The 16,384-nt window shown below is 34.7% G+C and overlaps 1 protein-coding gene across 16 annotated transcripts in view; it reads right to left on the bottom strand.

Annotated features, from left to right (window-relative positions):
* Mbd5 (methyl-CpG binding domain protein 5) overlaps positions 1–16,384 on the bottom strand; it is a 384,589-nt gene that overhangs the window by 153,078 nt on the left and 215,127 nt on the right. The window lies entirely within an intron of this gene.

Here is a 16,384-nt window from a genome sequence, read left to right as displayed (position 1 = left end):
TGATTTTCTATATGGTGAGAGATTGGGGTCTAGTTTCCCTCTTCTAAATATGGATATCTGCTTTTTCAGCACCATTTTTGAAGACACTTGCTTTCTCTAATGTATATTCTTGCTGTCTTTGTAAAAAAAAAACCAGTTGGCATAAATATGTGAATTTATTTCTGGGTTCTCTATGCTGTTTCGCTGGCCTATGTGCCTGTGCTTATGCAGGTATTATGCTGTTTGGTTATTACAGTTTTGTAGTATGTTTTGATCTGTAGTATAACAAACATTATTTCTACTCAGTATTGCTTCCATACAAATTTTATTATTTTTTTCTATTTCTGTGGAATGTCATTGTTATCTTGATAGGAATTGCATTTACTCTATTGATTATTTTGAGAAGCAGTAATTTCTTTTCAGTATTGGGGATCAAACATAGGGCCTTGTGCTTAACACTTAAACATTCTATCACTCTAGCCCCTAGGTCTTTTGCTTTTATTTTTCAGATAAGGTCTCTGGGTAACTTTGCCTAGGCTGGCTTCAACTGAGATCCTCCTAAGTAGCTGGCATTATAGGTGTGTGCCACCATGCCTGGCCTAGTATTGACATTTTAACCATATTACTTCTGTCAGGACTGGAGGTGTGGCTCAAGTGGTGGAGTACCTGCTTTGCAAGAACAAAGCCCTGAGTTCAAACTCTAGTACCACACAAAAAAATTACTTCTTCCAACTCATGACCAATTTTTTATATCTTTTAAAATTTCTTTCATTAATATTTTGTGACTTTTGTTATAGGGACCATTCATTTCCTTGGTTAAATTTCTATATATTTTAATTTTTTGGTGGCTACTGTGATTGAGATTTTTTTGATTTATTTCTCTGTGATTATTTGTATATAAATTGACTTATTTTTATATGTTGATTTTGTATCTTGCAACTTTATTGATTATCAGATATGACAATTTTTGAGTGGCGTTTTTAGGCTTTTCTGTGTATAAAATCATGTTGTCTACAAACAGAAGTGATATGGCCTCCTCCTTGTTATTTAAATGTCCTTTAAATAAAAATGTGTAGCTTATTGAATATTGTTCTGCAAATATGCTTTCACACTATCATTAAGGTTGGAAATCCTAAGTTGGGGACCGAATGTACTTAAAACATCAAATTCTTCTCAATATTGAAAGACCTATGTTTTTAAGGAAATATATGCAGCTGTGTAACCTTCTATATTTACCTTAAAAATCTTTTATTATCACTTTGTTTAAATAAATAACTAAGCATTGCTTCACAATGATCCGTGACCCTATTTAATCAAGTGTTTAACCTCCTCACACTTGGCAAACTTCTGAAAATCAGATCCTGAACATTTTAACCTTGTAAATTCTCAACTCCTCTGTCAATTAGGTTTATTTGATATGTTAAATTACATGGGAATTATTACTAAGTGAAAAAGTGGTGATTTAGCCTTTGTTATGTTTGTACAGGCATATGTTATTAAAGTAAGCAAGCAGTCCACAGATTGTTCTGAGAAATTTATTGATACTGTATTGTCCAGTTATTAATTTTATTGTATACCCTAGAAATAATCAAATTTTCTTGTCAAGTGAACTTTCATCAGATCTTTAAAAGCAAATCCACAAAACTGTTAATCCAAGATCAAGTAGAATAAGAATTAAGCACATGGAGGGGCTGGGGTATGGCTCAAGTGGTAGAGCACTTGCCTAGTTTGAGTAAAGCCCTGGGTTCAATCCCAAGTCCTGCAAAAAAAAGAATTAAGCACATGGGAATGGATGAATGAATGATTGTCATGAAGTTTTTATTAGAAATATGACAGGTTCTTTATTGTTTTGTTTTCCAGATTAAAAGAAACAGTTTTCTCTTATGCTATCTGCAATTTATGGCAAGTTGGTAGATTATACCTTTGTAAGCAAAATGAAATATTCTTTATCCCTGCCAAATCATTCTAAAATATCAATATTATAATTAAGTATCCCTGTTTTCACAGCAATATAGTTGTTTACATAAATTCAGTAAGAATCTGTTCTTACTGAATCTGATACAAGTAGATTATATTTGCCAAGGCTTTAACTGGAATGGCACATTTAAAAATTATGTGCACAGAATCAGATATAACCAGTTATACTTAAAAGATGAAGGTCTACTCTATGAAGCCACTGCTTACATTTTTACCAGTCTTACAGTTGTAGGTAACTTTTTGTCAGACACAAGAAACCCAGGATGCTTTGGGGACCATCAGAAAAGAGGAATTCACTCAAATATGTAGGCATACAAGTGCGTAGCCACCTGTATAAGTGATGAAATCTGAGGGCAAGTTCTTGGCTTGGCTAAGAACTTGGCTTAGAAATGGGCAAATGAACGGACAGAAATTTTTCAAAGGAAGAAGTACAAACATCCATGAGGAAATGCTCTTCATCCCTGAGAATAAAGGAAATACAAACCAAAGCCACATCAAGATTCCACCTCACTCCTGTTAGAATAGCTATCATCAAGAACAAAAAGAACAACAAATGTTGGCCAAGGGTGTGGGAAAAAAGGAGCTCTTATGCACTGTTGGTGGGAATACAAATTAGTACAACCACTTTGGAAAACAGTACAGAAGCTAAAAATAAAAGTACCATGTAATCCAGCAATACCGCTCCTAGGCATATACCTGAAGGAACACAAGTCAGATTACAAAAAAGACACCTGCACACCCATGTTCATCGCACCATTATTCACAATAGGCATGTTATGGAAACAACTCAGATGCAGCCTCAAATATAAGCCTTATCACACACAAACACACACACACACACACACACACACACACACACACACACACACAATTTCCAAAAGTGAACTGTTAGAGGGAGGAGAGAAAGAAGAGAATGAATAATGAAACACATCACATCTGTATAGGAACAAGTCACATGAAACACATTGAAAACTAGAAGAATATAGGGTAGGGGGAAAAGGATAAGGAAGAGTAATTGAGGGGGTTAAGGTCAGTTAAAGTACAATATATGTACAGGTAAAATACCAAGGCAAAACCCCAAAGAACAGTAAATAGACACTTAAACAATGAATGACAAGAATGTAAAATGGGTTATTTTAAGGGAAAAATATAGTGGGAGGAGGAGAGTAAATGAAGATGGTAAATGAAGAGGGAAAAAGAGGGTGACTATGGTTGATATATTTTCTACACATGCATGAATATGGAACACTGAAACCATTTTAAGAAGGGGCAGAGGGAAGAGAGAGAATAAAGGAGGAAATGCACCAAACTGGGGTACATTGTATGCATATATAGAAATGTCACAACGAGCCCCCCCTGTACAACTATTATATACTAACAAAAATGTTTTTTAAAAAGGAACTTGGTTTCATAGCTTTGAGGAGTTTTTTTTTTTTTTGAGTTTAATCTGATAGTCTTTATGAAAAGTTCCAGGAAAGGAAAATTTAAAATGCCTACATGGTCAATTACTACTCTTGGTACACTTGTATAAATAAGCAGGCCAAACCTAATGAGACCACATTCAAGAATCAAAAGAGATAATCTATAAACCCCTGGGTTATAGAAAGAAATTCCGTTTCAGTGAAAAACTACATCGCACCTGTTATTAGATTTTAGTGCCATTCATTATCTTTGAGGTCTTGTTATATGCCTCTAAACTGGACTGGATCCATAGTTCTTGTTTTCTTCAACATCTGCCTGTAACTCTCCAAATTAACATTTCTAATTTTTCTACCACTTTCCTGACTTGACATCACTGAGAACTAAAACTCATTTTCCCAAAGCCCTGTAAGCTGAAGCTAGGCAATTTTATATAAACTTCAAAGAAATAACGATGACAGAGTGGATGAGTTAATGTACATAAAGCATTCAGGATGGTGTCTGGCATAGCAATCACTATTTAAATGTTAGCTACTGCTACTACTATTACAATTTATTATTATTACTACTACTACTACAACTACTTACATTGACCCTTGTTTCCTGAGACCTCAAGCTCCCAGGTATTAGGGAACTCTATATATAAATTTATGACTGTGGAAAATCCATGAATTCTAGAAAAGCAGCTGAGAGAAGGTTGGGGTACTAAAGATACTATAGGTTGGGTGAGCTTGTCAACCTCAGGCTTATAGAGTACTCTGCTGTACTTTCTTTACTATTAAAACATTTCTTTTGAGTTGATAATCTCTTTTAAAATGACAGTACCAAATGTACTTGGCACTTAATAAAATTAAATCTATTTGATAAAAGTAAGTAGTTTTATTACAAGAAATTGTTGATAATAAAACACAGGGAAAAATATATCCAAATCTACTCAGAATGAGCAAACTCAATCAAGATATGCTGTGTATTATCAGCATATCTACTACAGGACACTGGTAGGCTTTATTAGGTTGGACCTATGACACTGCCAATAGAAAAACATTTTTTATTCACACAAAAAACCATTTTTTACTCACAATATGGTTTAATCTAATATTTCCTTAAATATATTTTAGACAGAGAATATATACTTTTATTTTTCTTAATCAAGCCTTACTTTTTCATTTTGTGTCAGTTATGATATTCATAAAATAACATAGCCAGATAATGTCAACAACAGCAAACAGAACCACTCTGCTATAAAATAACACTCTGGAACTTGGGAAAGTCTTCTTTGTCTGGTTTAACCTTTGATAATTCTCTTTGTTCCTGCTGTGCTGTTCTGATGAGCAGGCTGACCTGTGGGCCATACAGACTTCCCCTACCAAGTTAACAGATATTAGCCAAAAATGTTGTGCCTTTCTATAGGATTATTGCTTTTTAAAGTATTTTTGGAAATACTTTATGGCAGGGTAACAATATTCTTCAGAAATTTAAAGATATTTGGCTATATTAATCCACAGAACACCAAACTGTGATTTACCGCTGAATGCCTTTTGTAATGATTTGGGGGACTTGCAAGAATTGAGAGGTTGTACTTAATGCAATTGGTAGCAGCACCAATTATTTGGCTGGCCATCTGCAATCATTATTTCACTCTCAGAGATCAAATAAAAATACAACTAATACCTTCAACATATTTTATTTTTGAACAGGTTTTCAATAACCTGTAGTATAGATAATATAATGACACTACACACATTTTAGTAATTTTTTATACTTTTCACTTATAATTTTAAAAGAATAAGATGAAAGCAACCCCTCCCTAAAAACAAACAGAATTGCTTAATAATACTATAATAAAATAATTTGATCTAAGTTATATATCTGTATGAAATTAAATGGGCTTAATAAAAATTTGTCTGTTTATTAGCAACAGTTATTAATAATACCAAGAAGCATAGAAAAATATCATCTTGCCCTGTTCTGTGTCTTAGCTAGCTTCAAAGGTTAAAAGGCTGTCAGATGGGGAAGAAAAGGTCTTCATTCTGGATTGCTCCAAGAGGAAAAAATTAAGATTACTAAAGGACAGGTCAGGAGGAAGTGATCAGTTTGGAATGATATAGAACCTCTTAACACTATGAACAAATCTCCAGTCCAAGTAAAAGCAGTAGGATTTTCCCACCTTCTGTTTATTCTTCATGGCACAGTGAAAGTAATTTTTTTTGTGATACCAATTTGAGCATAACATCTGCCAGTTATAAAGCTTCAATAGCTTTACATTATTCTTGAAATTAAAAAAAATGTCTTCACATGATCTTGTCAGAGCTAGTATGATCCAATTACTTAACTCTCCTAAGAACTTTCTATTCACTGGTACTTTTTACCAGGTAGTTTGCCCTTTCTTCTAGACTCACTGTCCCTTCAGTCTCTGGTGCACTCTGTGTTCCTCACTGGCACACAGCCTCCTGCTATGCCTTCTGCTTAGAATGTTCTTTCCTTCATTCTTGATTCAGTTAACTTATTTCCACTGGCAATTAACTTTAAGACACTATGATTTATTGCTCAACTGGCCTGTGAATGAATGCGATGGGTGCTATCATTGAGGTCCCTGTCTCTTAGTTACTGGCAACAGGAACCAAATCACTGTAAATTCAGAAGATAAATTTATTTAAGTATAGCAGCACCCAAGAATTCTCCAGGAGGCTGTAGAGGAGAACTTTGGAGAGCTATCCAACTAGAAAAGGAGCTTACAGTGTACAGCACCACTGTATCAAAGCTGCAGGATAGATGCTAATACTAGAAAAACTTTTCAGTTATATTTGGAAACTAAAAGTAGCTGCTGCTATTACTTCAGAAATGAAGACTCCAAAAGTGTTCTCTGTAGTTTCTGCTTTCATGTTTTTAATTTTTGCTTCAAAGACAGTCCTGGGTAGGTTTAACTGGCAAAGTCTTATTTATGGGTTCATACCCAATGTATAAGGGAGGCTGAGAGAGTAAGTAGTTGGCATTTTGAGTCACTAGGCTACGATTTATCTCTGATTTAGAAGGCAGAATATCCCCTAAGCACAGAAAGAGGGCTCTGATATTCATTAGCCAAGAATAAAAACAAATATCCACTAGATTAAGCTATACTTCTTAAGTAGCTTTAGAATCAAGTGGGGGCCTTTAAAAAAATCTCAAATATAAGATACTGATTCACTAGGTGTGGATTGGCTCTCTGGCAACTCACACTATTCTTAAAATACTTTGACAATCACTATGTTAAGTGTTTGTGAAACCAAAAGCATGGACATGTGGAATAAATGTGATGTTCGGAGAAAGTACTAAATTGTTGGCTTTGGATAACCTGAGCACAGGGAGATGATCAGAGATGAGATAAGAACATAAACTGTATAAGTATGAATGACTTCCTGAAGAGTTTGATGCTTATTCTACAGCCCCTTCCTCCAATCATACTGAAAATGGGAACAACACAACAGAGAAGCTTATTAACCCTGCATGTGGATAAAATACAATATAGCACTTCAGTGAAAACCACAGGAACTTATATGGGTATCAGTTATTAAAAAAATAAAAACAGAGAAAATATCCTCAAGGAAATGGAACAAAACTGAGCTTTTTATATATTTTTTATACAGGTACCTGAAGACTTAATCAAACAATAGATCCAGAAGGTCTGCTCCTCCATTTTTCTTGGGTAAATTAGGACGCAGGATTAGTAGTCAATGGAGGTCAGGAGAGGAGAAGTAAGGGTACAGGTAGAGAGGCAGGAAAGTAAAAGTCCAAGTTCCATAGAACTGTACATAAAGTTCTTTAAACAGAAGACAAATCAAAGCTCTTTGCAGAGGTAGAAATGGAGGGCTTTCCCTGGCTTGGCCTAGCCTGGGTTAACTGAAGGATCATCTTCTCTCAGATATAGGGAAAGTTTCCCTTTCTTTCCTTTCCACATTGAGTTTGGAGTCAGTAGTATGGCAACTGAGATTGGCTGTGACATGGAATTATTTATTCCTTTTCCTAGCATATGACCTACAATATACCAGGTATATAAATAGATGAACTCAGTCATACAGGTTGATTCTAAGTCTATACATATATTATTGATAGTTGAGGATACTGTAATTCATTGACATGTGGTATAAAAAGTGGTTTATGGCATGATGATGCTGATTTCTAGAGCTATAATTAATATATTGGTAAGTTATAAATCACACAGAAATAAAGGTCCTTCTGAGAACAGAGAGGTAGATGAGATACTGCCCAAAAGTTAATAGCTCAGATATACTTCTAGAATGGACAAGGGAAAAGGAGCTCTCCAATAAAATAACCACTACTGGAAAAACTTACAAAAACAAAATCTAAAATTTCTGGAAATTGTCTTAAAGGTACACAGCAAACGAAGAAACATTTATGCAAGATAACTCACTAACTTTTGAAAAAAATGGTAACACTTACTTTACAACCCATTCCTCCCTCAGCGCGCTTAACAACTTAGCAAGACAGAGGCTCCATTTCAGATAGGTGTTAGCAAGAATACAGAGCTTTTTCTCTCCCCAACTCTCTCCCAGGGAAGGGCCAATTATCATTTCTCATGATCCCAGCTATATATTGCAAAGGTTAAATTCTAGGCAAGTACAGTTGAGAGGTTAGAGGCTCCCTTCCTGCACTAAGAGCAGGAGTTCTACTATAGGTGAAGTAGGCTGAGAATATAGGGGCTCAAATCATCTTCGTCTCAGCTCATTCTTAGGACAGAGGTTCCATGTTGGAACACAAAAAACAAGATGATTAGAGGCTATAGACTTGCTATTAAAACAAGGCTGCAAGTCCAAGAAAGAACAGGGTTTCTACTCCTAGTTTCTGAGCAGTGACTCAGAGACTTTGACCAGGGGAAAGGAAGTCCCTAAGAATGGAAAGTTCCAAAGATCTCCCCCAAGGAATTGACTTTAGAACAAAGTATAGAAAAACACATGCCAGCCTTGCATGGTGGTACACATCTGTATTCCCAGCAATTGGGAAGCTCAGGTAGGAGGATTACAAATTTGAGGTCAGCTTGGGCTACTATAGTGAGTTTGAGGCCAGCCTGAACTACATAATGAGACCCTGTCTCAAAAAAACCCCTAATGTATAAGCAGAAAGAAAAAAGGAAGGAAAGAAGGAAGGAAGGGAGGGAGGGAGGGAGAGAGGAAGAGTGGGAGGAAGAAAAGATAAGCCATAATATGTTCTTAAAATAGTGGGGAGTTTGCTGATAAGCAAGTAAGAGGATACTACGTTCAGGAAAGAAACAAACATCTGAGAGAAACAGTTTAAAGGAGGAAAGGTTTATGTTGGCTCATAGTTTCAGAGGATTTGGTCCATGGTCGGTTGGATCCATTGCTTTGGGCCTAAGGCAAGGCAAATATCATAGTGGCAGGATCATGTAGCAGAGGCTGCTCACCTCATAGCCATCAGGAAGATGACAGGGGTAACAGGAAGGGGCTATGGCTAAGATATACCCTTCAAAGGAACATTCCCAGTGACCCACTTCTGATTAGGTCCCCCATACACAGTTCTACCAGCTCTCAACAATCTCTTCAAATTTTGAATTCAGCAATGGATTTAAACTATGCTTAAAAAACAAAAGCAAACATTTTGATGATAAAAGAGTAAGTGGAATTTATGAATTTTAGAGTAAGACAGAATTTGTAATTTTGAATCACATCATACAGATGATTTTTTTTCTATACAATATTCGGCATTTTATTGCTTTAGTTTAGGGATTCCTTTGATCCAAAAAAATCTAATGGGAAGTTTTGTTTTAGTCCGTCAGACCCAGCTTTCAGAAACATATCTGTCCCCTTCTAGACCAAATAGCCAAATACTTTTGCAAACTCATATTTTCAGATGCACAATAAATATTTTTATAATAAAAAAGAACAGAGACAAAACACAATCATAATGTTTCAGTAGATATAGAATATTAATATTATTATAGAGATAGAAATTATAAAAAAAAGAACCGAGTGGAAATTCTGGATTGAAAAGTATAATGAAATAAAAAATTAACTCAGTCATAGATTTGAGCTGACAGAAATACGAGTGAACTTGAAGATAAATCAATAGAGATTATGCAAAGGAAGAAAAGAGAAAAAGGAATGAATAATAATGAAGAAATATGGGATATCAGTAATCACACCAACACACACATAATGAGAGTACCAGAAGGAAAGCAGAGGAAGGAATAGAAATAATTTTCCAAATTTGATGAAAACTGTTAACTGATATATCCAAGAAGCTCAACGGAGTCCAAATAGGATAAACTCAAGGATATCCACATTCACACACATCATGGTAAAGATGGTCAAGAGAAAAATCCTGAATATAGTAAGAGAAATAGGATTTGTCACATACAAAGCAACACCAATGACACCAGCAGCTAACATTTCATCAGAAACAAAAAGACTAGAAGGCAGGGGGATGAGATAAACAAAGAACTGATAGAAAAAAAATCACCCAAAACTTTATTATCCAAGTCTTATATGCATGAAATTATCTTTCAAAAATTAAGGTGAAATAAATATGTTCACAAATAAGCAAAAACTGAGAGGTCATTGCAAATACACCTACATTACAAGAAATTCTTAAGACAGTTCTTAAGGGTCTCAGTTGGTAATTTTAAAAAACAAAGAGCACCAGTAAAGGTAATTACAACAGACAGTATGCGTGCGTATTTCTTCTCCTGTCCTCTCTTAACTGATTTAAAAAGGAATTGCATAGAACAACATTGTAGGATAATGTCTTGTTAGACCTATGACATGTAGTTATATATTTGACAATAATAATATAAAGGAACTCAGAATACCTAATCTAATACAATCTAATACCTCTTCACGTTAAAAATCTAATACCTCTTCACGTTAAAAATACTTGAAAAAACAGGAAAAATGTTGGAAGACTCATACCTACTTATTTCAAACTTATCAAAACTACAGTAACCTAAACAATGAGGATAGTCATATAGAGCAATGGAATGAAATTGAAAATCCAGAAACAATCACTCACACTTATAGTTAACTGATTTTCAGTAAGGGTGCCAAGACAATTCATTAGAGAAAGAATGATCTTTAAACAAATGGTGTTATGATAATTGAATATTCAAATGAAAAAAATAAGTTGGGTCTGCTCCTCAAATCATGTTAAAAAAAAGATGATAGACCTAAATGTAAAAGGTTAAAGCATAACAAGATAATATAAGAATAAATCTTCATGATCTTGGGATAGTCAAAGAATGCTTAGATATACCGAAATCACAAGTGACAAACAAAAAAAATAAGATAAATTGTACATTATCAAAATTAAAAACATTCGTGCTTCAAAGAATGTAATTGAGAAAGTGAAGATAACCCATAGAATGGGAGAAAATATTTGCAAATAATATAGCTGAAATGTTTGTATTTAGAATATAAAGGCCGTGTGAAACTAGTAACAAAAAGACAAATAGTTCAATTAAAATGGGCAAAGTATCTCAACAGACATTTCTCAAAGAAGTCAACAAACACAGAAAAAGATTCTCAGCACTATGTTAGGGAAGTATATAACACCACCACAATCAGATACCATTTTACATTTACCAGGCCAAGCATAGTAAGTATTGACAAAGATGTAGAGAAACTGAAATCCTCATATACTCCAGGTAGGAATGTAAAATGGTACATACTTTTGGGAAAATAATCTGACAGCTCCTCAATGTTAAATGTAGAGTAACCATATGACTCAGTGTGTTAGTCAAGTTTAGATCACTGTGACAAAATACCTGAGATAATCCACTTAAAGAAGGAAAGATATATTTTGGATTATGATTTCAGGCCATGATCATTTGGTCCCACTGTTTTGGGGAAATGGGTGCATAGCCCATCATGGTGGGCATGTGTGGCAGAGGAGGTCCATTAACCTCATGGTGGTCAGAACAGAGAGAGAGGAAGGAGCTTGTGTCCCAATATCTTCTTCAAGAGGATTCCCACAATGAAATAACTTCCTCCCAGTAGGATCCACCTCCTAAAGATTCCATCCAATACAGAAAAAGAGAGAGAGAGAGAAGAGAGAGAAGGGAGAGAGGAAGGAAGATAGGGAGGGGGAGGGGAGAGACAGAGAGAGAAAAGGGGGAGAAGGGAAGGAGGAGGGAGATCACTTCAGGTTACGACGAGACTTTATTTATTTATGACACTGTTTCACTATGCAGGCAGCCTGGCCTTTTAACACCCCATCCTCCTGGTTTAGACTTCTGACTGCTGGGATTATATGCATGATTATATCCAGGCACGTGCCTCCATGCCTGGATACATTTAATTTTTAATTATAGAACCTACTAAATATATAGAAAACCTGGGAAAGTCTCTGGATAACAACAGCACATTTCCTAGTGTATATAACATTTGACTAATAGAAACCACTCATATTCACCATTGCTAGATTACTGTTCCTTCTTTTATAATTTCAACTCCAAGACTCACTAGCAAATTATCTTGTGATAGATCACACACTACATTCAGCTCTGTGCTGAGTTGCTAATTGCCCCTATGGTTCACTTAGTCCTGTCATCAGAACTTTCTTATCCTTGGTATGTACTTGTAATGGCAAGTCAGCCGGTACTAGATTCTTTTGTTTCATACCTATCATATAGAAAAATATCTTTCTTAGATAGCAGAATATTATGCAATCTAAATAAATGTTGCTATCAATACTGGTAATACACTTTAGCTAATGTCATGAATGAATTTCCATCTTATTACTTTAAAGAAATTACTTCACCATTTTTTTTCAAGATCTTAAGTTTACACATACACACAATAAACACCTTTATAGTAATTAAAAGCCATACGTGATAATTATATGCAAGATGAGGAAGGTTTTGTAACAAGAAAGTCATACTTCTCCTACACAAAATGCCAAATAAAACACAGGGAGAGTTCCCATTATCTGAACTTTGCTCACAATCAAAAGTTCTGACAGCATAAAATACCTGCTAATGTATACATATATCATTCTGTAATTGATCACTACTCCAATATCCTTCCTTGCTTATAACAAAAGAGCCTTTCTTACCAGTCATGGCAAAAGTTTCGTTGGCCAGTTTTCCCCTAATCATTGGATGCTATAAATGTATCTGCTTTCTTTTTTTTTTTTTGCGGAGGGGGGAATGCTATTTATGGTTATAAATGACATAATGCAAGTTTACTTAAAGTCAATATTGGGAAAGATGCAGGATTTCATGCACGTAATGAAAATGGTGTTTGAAAATTACTCAAATCACATATTAAGACCAGTTAAAAAGTGATGTAGAAAAAAAAATCACAAAGGATTATGATACCATGGATAGTTAAAGGAAAATAAAGTGAATGGCAAAGGACTGGAGAAATCATTAGAAAAACTGGAAAAAAAAACCTTAATTTTTTTTGCAATAAAAAGAAAAAGCTCTTGAAAATCATGCTAAAAGTTATGAGTAGGATGTCATATTGTTACTGACTTTCTTAGAAATTACAAAAGAGAACTCAAAATGTCATTGATTCTTTGGTGCTTTTCATTATTCCTATAGTTAAAACTATAAACCTCATTTAATCAGCATCCAGTTTAACGTTTTTCATAATATAGTCCCACTAAACCTCCCTCCTCATTCCCATGACCACACTATATACCAATAAATACCTGGTTCCCACTTCATTTAGTAGGTTCCTTGTTGTAGTAGCAATTACTCTTAGGTAACAGTAATAATAATAAAGTGCAAGTCATAAAACAAATTTGATTCTTAAGCATAAGTACAAGTAGATTTAATGAAATCTTTTTTAACACAGATGCAAGCCTTAATTAAATGTTCTTCTAAGCAAAGCCTCGTAATTCTTACACAATGTTAACAAAGAAACAAATGTCCATCACCTTCAATTTTTGCTTATACCATGATAGATTTCAAGGCAGAGAATGCCAGTAGTAGGGTGAATGAGTGATTAAAGCTCATTCAAAGTTTGGAAGATTAAAATCAACGAGAAGCTATATGATAAGTCAGCTCTTCAGCTCTGGATTGAAATGCAGAAGAAATATGATCATAACTCTCATTAACCTTGCCACAACATTTCTCAGTGACAAAAAATTTTAGAGATATACGCTAAAAGTCAAATAACATGGATATGAAATAATCAGTATGTCACGTAGAAAAAAGCAAGACTCATTTAGAAAGTGATAAACATCAATAATAGTGTGCCAATATACTAACAAAATATATTCATTTATAAAAAGGAAAAAGCTTTAAGTAGTTCAATCACTGAACTAAATGGCAGATTTCACATTTGTAAGAATAAACATTTTGATCACAACTATAAAATATTTTAATGAAATATTGTTATTTATTATATGTACCCAAAAATATTGATAATAAAAACAAGTGATTGCTTATGTTAGAACTTATTAAGGCAGGAAAATGAACGGAATGGTCAGGTATGAGAATGCAGTGCATTAGAGTACATGCCCCAATCAAGAGCTGTGATGGGAAAATATGGGCAACTGTGGCCAGACATTCTCATTATGCAAAGAGAAGTCAGAGATCTGAATTTTTTTTTTAAGTTTTATTTTATTCATATGTGCATACAATGTTTGGGTCATTTCTCCCCCCTTTCCCCCACCCCCTCCCTCTCCCTCCCACCCCCTCAATACCCAGCAGAAACTATTTTGCCCTTATCTCTAATTTTGTTGTAGAGAGAGTATAAGCAATAATAGGAAGGAACAAGGGTTTTTGCTAGTTGATATAAGGATAGCTATACAGGGAGTTGACTCACATTAATTTCCTGTGCGTGTGTGTTACCTTCTAGTTAATTCTTCTTGATCTAACCTTTTCTCTAGTTCCCGTCCCCTCAGAGATCTGAATGTTAATGCAATGGTTTTTCTTCTTGGACGATTGTAAGAGGCCAATGATACCAGGCTGCTAGCTGAAATATATTATTTAAAAAAAATCACCCATAAGCCAGTAGCTTGTAAATCTGCTGTTTTGGTTGTGTATGATTGACTTACATTTACAGTAAAGAGTGAAGATGCTTCAAACACGTTAGTCCAATATTCTCATATCAGTGCCATTAATACTATTCTTTGTTTTTAGTAAGTTTACAAATGGAAATTCAAAAGTGTAAGATCTTCTCAATTACCCAAAATTTCCAAATGTTTTAAAATTAGTAGGTAGGAAACAGAACAGAAATGAGAAGTTATATGTGCACCAGAACTTGTGAACTTTTAGTAAAGAAGAGTTACCATCTCAGAGATACACAACTGAAGCGGAGACTACTTCTGCTTTCTTTCTGTTATCTCTTAGATATTCTGAATGACAAAGTGCTGTAAACTATGATGTTTATTTGGTCCAGGAGCAGATGTGATTAAAATATGAGGCCTCTGTTTAGTATTTATTTTTCCTTTTAAGCTTCAGATTTTAGGCGTAAGTAACTTTAAACAAGAAGGACTAGACAGCAGCTGTAGCCCTAGTCTACTGCTTATATCTCTGCACTGGGAATGTTATACCAAGAAAACATACAGGAAAAAAAAATCACTCTTATCTTTTGCCAAGGCTATGAGGAAAAGCCTCTCATATTTTGTTGGGGGTGTAGTGTGGGTGTACAACCTTTATAGTGAGCAACTAACCAATATCTATCAAAATTCAAAATGAATTTACTATTTTATATCATGATTATGGTGGTAATTATACAAATCTATGTATGTGCTAACATTTATAGAAAGATGCATCAAAAGGAAGAAAAAGTTAGTTGTTACTAAATGATTAAAAAAAAGCAAGTGAGACTAACTAACATGTGGGCATTGTTGCCATTTTCAAGTTAATAATCTTGGCACCTTAAGGCATGTGTATAGACAATTTCTATTCATTATCTTATATAATTTTATAATCACTCCATTGAGGCATGGGTTAGTCCACACTTTTTACAGAGAAGGACACCTGGCTCTGTGAGAGGGAAAGCAACTTGTACAAAGCCACTCACTGCAAAGAGTGATGAAGCTCAGATCCAGTCCAGGTCTGACTGCAAAATTCTACCTACTAGTTCTATCCCTGATGCTTCCTCTATTTGTTGTTTTGAGGTAGCTGGTAAAAAAAATAAAACATTCATGTACTCTTTGACTCAGTAATATGCCTTTGGAAATTCATCCTATAGCTGTCCTGCACATATTCAAATGATGGTATTTAAGGTTATCTATTGCACCAGTGTTTATATCAGCAAAATACTGAAAACATCTCCAGTGTTCCTCTATGAAGGGTTGGTTAAACAAAATATGGCATATACTTCTAGAGGACTATAATGTAGTTCCAAAAAGAATGATAAAGCTCCTTATACACAGATATTAAAACAAGAAGGAACTAATGCAGAAACTTGAAAGCAACAGAGGCCAATAGGAGAAGTGGACTAGGAACTATAGAAAATGTTAGTTTGAGAAGAATCAATTTAGAAAGTAACACATATGTACATGGAAGCAAAACTAGGAATCTCCCTATATAGCTATCCTTACCTCAATTAGCAAAAACCCTTGGTCCTCCTTATTAATGTTTATACTCTCTCTTTAACAAAATTAGAGGTAAGGGCAAAATAGTATCTGCTTGGAAGCGAGGGAGTGGGGGTGAGTGGGAGGGAGTAGGGAGAAAGGGAGGGGGCGGGGGGAAGGGGGGGAGTAATGACCCAATCATTGTATGCACATATGAATAAAGGAAAAAAAAATAAAACAAGAATGAGAATAAGAACAACAAAAAATAGCCCAAAATTCCAATATAAACTGTTTACTAAAAATGCAAATGTAAAACCTATATACACTACCACTTGTGTAAGAAGAAAAGAGAATGCATCTGCATCTATATTGTTATTTTTGTGTTTATATAAATGAACAACAGAAGATACAAAAGAAATTAGTAATCAGTGAACAGAAAGGGTGGTGGTGGTTGGGGTAGACAGGAACTGGGTGAAACCAAGATATTCAGTATATTTAATATTGTTTTGATTTTTTGAGCCATATGTGA

The sequence above is a fragment of the Castor canadensis genome, chromosome 4 (assembly GCF_047511655.1).
Source record: "Castor canadensis chromosome 4, mCasCan1.hap1v2, whole genome shotgun sequence".
Lineage (NCBI taxonomy): Eukaryota > Metazoa > Chordata > Mammalia > Rodentia > Castoridae > Castor > Castor canadensis.
This window is presented reverse-complemented; position numbering and strand designations above follow the sequence as displayed.